Here is a 6,000-nt window from a genome sequence, read left to right as displayed (position 1 = left end):
CTGCAGGGGGGGGGGGGGGGGATCTGATGCTCTCATCTGGCCTCTATGGGCTCTGCACACACCCACACACATAAAATAAAAATATTTTTAAAAAATCTTTGAAAAGAAAATTGGGTTATTATGTGGCAGGAGGATTTTCTTTTCTGGTCCAGTCTAATTGGTGCTCTACAGGCTTCTTGTGTGTTTATAGGCATCTAGGCAGATTGCTCAGTTTGCATTGATACTGACTGTTATACATTTTTTGAAATTTGGATATGTACAGTTTAAGGAAAATTTTCTCTAGTAGATTAAGTCTCTTGTCAATTGAAGGAGAAGTATATCAATCCATTACAGTAGGTTTCCCTCAAACTCAGTCATTAAGACCGTAAAAGTTTAAGAAAGGGGGCAGGAGGAGGCAAGACTAGGGAGGAAAGGGTTGGGGTGCAGGCAGTCTGCCACAAACCAAACAAATGAGGCTGTGTTGGAGCTGAGCCTGGCAGCTTTGGTCTCTGGGTTTCCAGCATTCCAACACTCACCAAGGGCCATTCGACCAGGCAAGCTGCTACCTGCTGGCCTAGCTTTCCCAGTTCTCAAAGGCAAATGGGCTCAGGTTGCAGCCATTCTTTTCTGTGACTCCCACAAGGTCCATGCTCTGTTCCCCTAAGCTCTGCCCCCTCTTCTCTGCGCAGGTGGTCAAGTGTGCTAACCACACCCTCTCAGCAGGATCCCGCGCCTCAAGAGCCCTAGGTCCCGCCCCACACTCCCTCAAACCCTCAGTGCAGCGCTTGTGTCAGGCGCAATCTCGTAAGACCGGGTGAGGCGCTACATCGTGTTCCACTCGGTCCCAAAAGGGCCCGCAAGAGCCACACACTTGCGCTCTGCGCCCTTGCTCTGTTCTCACTTTCCGAGATATCCACGCATCTTGAGTCCTGCATCCACTCCCGGGAGGCGGCTGCGGCAAGCGCGTGATGGAAGAAGAGCGTCATAGCCAGCCAGACAGGTGGCCAGAGCGGAGCGGTGGGTGAGATGCGGGCTAGGGAGAGGACAGATGCCTAAAGTGCCTGCCGGACGGTGGGGAGGTGCCCCAGGCCCTTGCGGGATAGTGGAGAGGTGGCTGAAATTCTTGCGGGGTAGTGGGGCGGTGGCTAAGTGCTTGCAGGACAGTGGGGCGATGGCTAAGTGCTTGCGGGACAGTGGAGAGGTGGCTAAGGGCTTGCGGGACAGTGGAGAGGTGGCTAAGCGCTTGCGGGACAGTGGAGAGGTGGCTAAGGGCTTGCGGGACAGTGGAGAGGTGGCTAAGTGCTTGCGGGACAGTGGAGAGGTGGCTAAGTGCTTGCGGGACAGTGGGGCAGTGGCAAAGTGCTTTCAGGACAGTGGAGCGATGGCTACGTGCTTGCGGGACAGCGGAAGAGATGGTTAAAATGATTGCCAAGCAGCAGAAAGATTCCTAAAATGCTTGCCAGCTATGCGGAGATGAAGGTAAAATGTCTGCGTAGTCCCGAACCGATAGTTAAAATGCCTGCCGCATAGCCGAGGAATGGCTAAAATGACTGCTGGGTCCTGGAGCCGAAATTTAAAATGTCTGTCCCTTACAGGTGGTTAGACTACCGGCCAGGGACCTGGAAAGATAGCTAACATACCTGCCACGTACCCGGACTAATGGCTCAAATGGATGCCTGGGACTGGGAGACTTTACTAAAATGCCTGCCACCGGGGACCTGGGAGGTCGCTAAAATGTCTTCCACTAGGGACCTGGGGTTTCACTAAAATGCCTGCCACCAGGGACCTGGGTTATCAATAAAAATGCCTGCCACCGGGGATCTGGGAGGTCGCTAAAATGCCTGCCACCGGGGACCTGGGAGGTCGCTAAAATGCCTGCCACCGGGGATCTGGGAGGACGCTAAAATGCCTGCCACTGGTTACTGGGAGGTCACTAAAATGTCTGCCACGGGGGACCTGAGCTATCACTAAAATGCCTGCCGTCGGGGATCTAGGTCACTAAAATGCCTGCCACCGGGGGCCTGGGCTATCACTAAAATGCCTGCCACTGGGGATCTGGGAGATCGCTAAAATGCCTGCCACCGATTACTGGGAGGTCACTAAAATGCCTGCCTCTAGGGATCTGGGAGGTCGCTAAAATGCCTGCCACCGGGGATCTGGGAGGACGCTAAAATGCCTGCCACTGGTTACTGGGAGGTCACTAAAATGTCTGCCACGGGGGACCTGGGCTATCACTAAAATGTCTGCCATTGAGGATCTGGGAGATCGCTAAAATGCCCGCCACCGAGGACCTGGGCTATCACTAAAATGTCTGCCACTGGGGATCTGGGAGGTCGCTAAAATGCCTGCCGTCGAGGATCTGGGCTATCACTAAAATACCTGCCACCGCCAGGGACCTGGGGAGATCGCTAAAATGCCTGCCTTATAACCAACCCCTAGAGGTCGACTAAAATGTCTGCTGGGCAGAGAGCAGAGGTGATGAAAATGTCTGGGATACCGTAGAGACGGTTGACTAAAATGTTACAGGTAGATATGCAAAGCGTTCAATAAGCCTGGCGTGGATAATAAGCTGCAGTCTAGAACGGAAAAAGAAAGCTAAGGGCGTGGCTTGTAGCAGGATCTAGAATCGGCACACTCACCTCGGGGAAAGCCTCGTGTCTAAAAAACTCTTTGGAATAGTCTTAATATTTTAATATTGCTCAAGCCAAATTCAGCAATACTACGTCACCTCAAGTGTCTTTTTCAGGTAAGATTTTTGCTCTTGATTTTTTTTTTTTTTTTTGGTAACAATTTTCCCGCCATGTGATTATGCTAAAAAACAATGGGATTTTACCTCCGCTTTAGTGGGGTTTTCTGATTGTACGCCTTTGGATTAAAGTTGATGAAAGAATGTGGGGAGGGCACAGATTCAGAAAAGTGGAAAAATTACTGGTAGCGTGTGAAGTAACCAAGAACAAGTAACTAAATCTGCGATAACTTTCTTTGAGAAGCCCTGGAAGTTGAGACCTAAAATTTTGGTACTGCGTTCCGTTTATTTCCGAGGTACATAATGACCCGATCTCTGGTATTGTTGAAATTCGAAAATAATCTGAGTGCTTTGAAAACCCATTAATATCCAGTCTCTACTATCTGGGTCAAGGAGTATTTTCGGAGTGAGGGTGGAGGGCAAGGCAAAACAATTCTCAGTGGTTCGTAACTGGAAAATCATACTCTGATTTACTATAGGCATGGAAAATCCCTCCCGGTAGTGTTTATTCAGTGTGTTCAGACGAGCAAATAGCACTAAGGAATGAATCCAGTTTAGAAAGAAGGGAAATTAACGATCAGCTTTGGTTTGGATTTGGGGTGAATTTTTTTTTTCAGTGCCTTATTTCTGAGACAAGGTCTCAGTAAATAACCTCAAACTCGCAAAGCTCTGCCTGCCACTGCCTTCAGTGGGACAGTGCCGATTTTAAAGGCTTCTGCCGCCATGTTTGGCTTAATGTTCAGTTTTCAACGCGGAAGAGAAAGACTTGCAAAGTACTGATTTTGTAATACCTATGCAAATTCTTACCTGCGTTAATAGGCAGACAAATAAACATTGACTCCCCAGAATATACTAATATACTATATTGCATTGGAGGAAGGAACTGAGGTTTGTAATCAATCGACCTTGATATAAAAAGATTCCCCTAGAAGGTAAGGTGTCATTTCATTGAAATGGCAGGGATAAAAGATTGACAAAGACTCTAGTTCCGGCTATAGACATAGAGGAAGGCAATTACTAGCTAAGAAATTTGAAGCTGAAAAGGGCAAGGAAATGAGTTCTCTAAAACTTCCAGAAGGAATGCACCCCAGCTGATCATCTCAATTTCAACTGGGTGTCTCACACTGAACTTCTGACTTCTAAAGTTATAAGGTTATAGATTTGTGTTGCTTTAAGCCACCAAGTATGTGGGGGGCTTAAACAAATACAGCACTGTAGTGCTACCTGTGTCTCTGTATCTTCTTAGAGGTTGAGGTGGTTATGAAGACATCCAGAAAAGGAAGGCACAGAGTATGTCTTTTATTTACAGTTTCTTTGTAGAACACCTTTACCTAATGTCTTAATTAGCTAATTAGCATAGTAAAATACAACATTGGGTAGTTAGAGAACAAATGGTGTGTCATAGCTCAAGAGGCTAGACCTCTCTAAAATGGAGGTTGGGTTCTGGTGTTATCCCTTCCTGTCTTCCTGGATTGTGAATGGCTGCCTTCTGGCTGCCCTGCGTCTGGTAAAGAGACAGGTTTAGGCTCCATTCTTAAGACCTCATTTGATTTGAAATTACGTCTTTTATTTAGAGGTTTTATGTACATATGCAGTCAAATTCGAATGGTTTCTTTCTTGCGCTCGTGTGTGTGTGTGTGTGTGTGTGTGTGTGTGTGTGTGTGTGTGTTCATTTTTGAGACAGCATTTCTCTATGTAACAGCCCTGGTGTCTTGGAACTAGCTCTGTAGACCAGGCTGGCCTCGAACTCACAGAGATCCTCCTGCTTCTTCCTTTTCTTGTGCTGTTGAGTAGAAATAGCCTCAGATCTGGTGAATAAAGAGTTGATTACTCAAAAACAAAGTTGGAAGCTTCTTTACATGTGCTGGTATTGGCATGCCTGAAGCAGCTAGACAGCCTTTTCTGTGCAATGTAAGTAGGGTCTTCTACTGAAATCCATTTGGAATTATATATACTCTATAGGTCTACTTTATTATTATTATTATTATTATTATTATTATTATTATTATTTTAGATTTTACGTGTATGAGTGTTCTGCTTTTCTGCATGTTTGTGAATCATGTGTATGCCTGTTGGGCACCAATGTCAGAAGAGGGTTTGCTAGGATCCCTGGAACTGGAGTTATAGATGGTTATGCGCCACAATGTGGGTGTTGGAAATCAAACCAGGTCCTCTGTGAGAACAGAAACTGCTCACATTAAAAATAGTAGTTATAGCTGGGCAGGTGGCTCACACTTGTTAGCACTCTAAAGGCAGAGGCAGAAAGGGATTGCAGCTAGTTCAAGACTAGCTTGGGCTACATAGTCAGTTCCTGACCAACTTGGCTAGAAAACACATGTTTTTTTTGTTGTTGTTTTTTTTTTTTAAGTAAACATCTGAGCTTACTATTTAAACACACACACATGAGGGCATAGCCGCTTCAATTCATAGCAAATAATAAAACTTTTATCAATAAAAACTTATCAGGTCCTTGTATAATGAAAATGAAAGTTGACTAATAAACATGAAAACCCAAGAAGTTAGAATAAGGCTGGAAGTGAAAGTCCAAGGTAAATGGAATTATAGGGGGGAAAGTGATGGTTGGAATGTTGATGGTAATTGAGGAGACTACACATAGAAAACATTTAAGGTAGGCATTGGCATAAGTGAGGATTTGATTGTGAAGACTAACTCATTTTAGACAAATGGATGTTTTGGTTTTGTTTTGTTTTTATGAGACAGGGTTTCTCTGTATAGCTCTGGCTGTCCTGGAACTCACTTTGTAGACCAGGCTGGACTTGAACTCAGAAATCCGCCTGCCTCTGCCTCCCGAGTGCTGGGATTAAAGGCATGCGGCACCACACCCGGCTCACAATTGTTTTTAAATATGTGTGTCTAAGGCATTGGCCCCCTGGAGATAGAGTCACAGAGGCTTGTGAGCTACCTGACTTAGGTGCTTGGTAGCAAACTCAGGTCCTCTCAGCAAGAGCAGTATGTGCTGCTGACTGCTGAGTTCTTCTTCCACCTTTGTTCTTTTGAGACGCAGTCTCATGCAGTACAGCTGGCTTTGAGTTTGCTCCGTAGCCAACGCTGACCTTGCTCTTCCTGCCTCCACCTTCCAAGTGTTGGGTTTTCCCTATATTTAATATATTTATTTATTCCTTGGCAATTTCATACATGCATTCACTCGTACTTCCCCCACTCCCCTACACATCCCAAAGCTGTCTTCCTATAACCTTAATGAGGTCTCCTTTAAAAAAAAAAAATAGCCCTGTGAGTCCAGTTAGCAGTGTTTG

The 6,000-nt window shown here is 45.9% G+C and overlaps 1 pseudogene across 1 annotated transcript in view; it reads left to right on the top strand.

Moving 5' to 3' along the window:
- Positions 1-767: 767 nt before the first annotated feature.
- Positions 768-6,000, top strand: part of LOC110287366 (small ribosomal subunit protein eS12-like) — a 39,170-nt pseudogene continuing 33,937 nt past the window's right edge. Inside the window, exon 1 of the transcript XR_015047160.1 lies at positions 768-979. The product of XR_015047160.1 is annotated as a small ribosomal subunit protein eS12-like (transcript). The remainder of the gene's footprint in view (positions 980-6,000) is intronic.

Source organism: Mus caroli, unplaced genomic scaffold (genome assembly GCF_978045245.1).
Source record: "Mus caroli unplaced genomic scaffold, Mus_caroli_1 scaffold_5, whole genome shotgun sequence".
In the NCBI taxonomy this organism is placed as follows: domain Eukaryota; kingdom Metazoa; phylum Chordata; class Mammalia; order Rodentia; family Muridae; genus Mus; species Mus caroli.
This window is presented reverse-complemented; position numbering and strand designations above follow the sequence as displayed.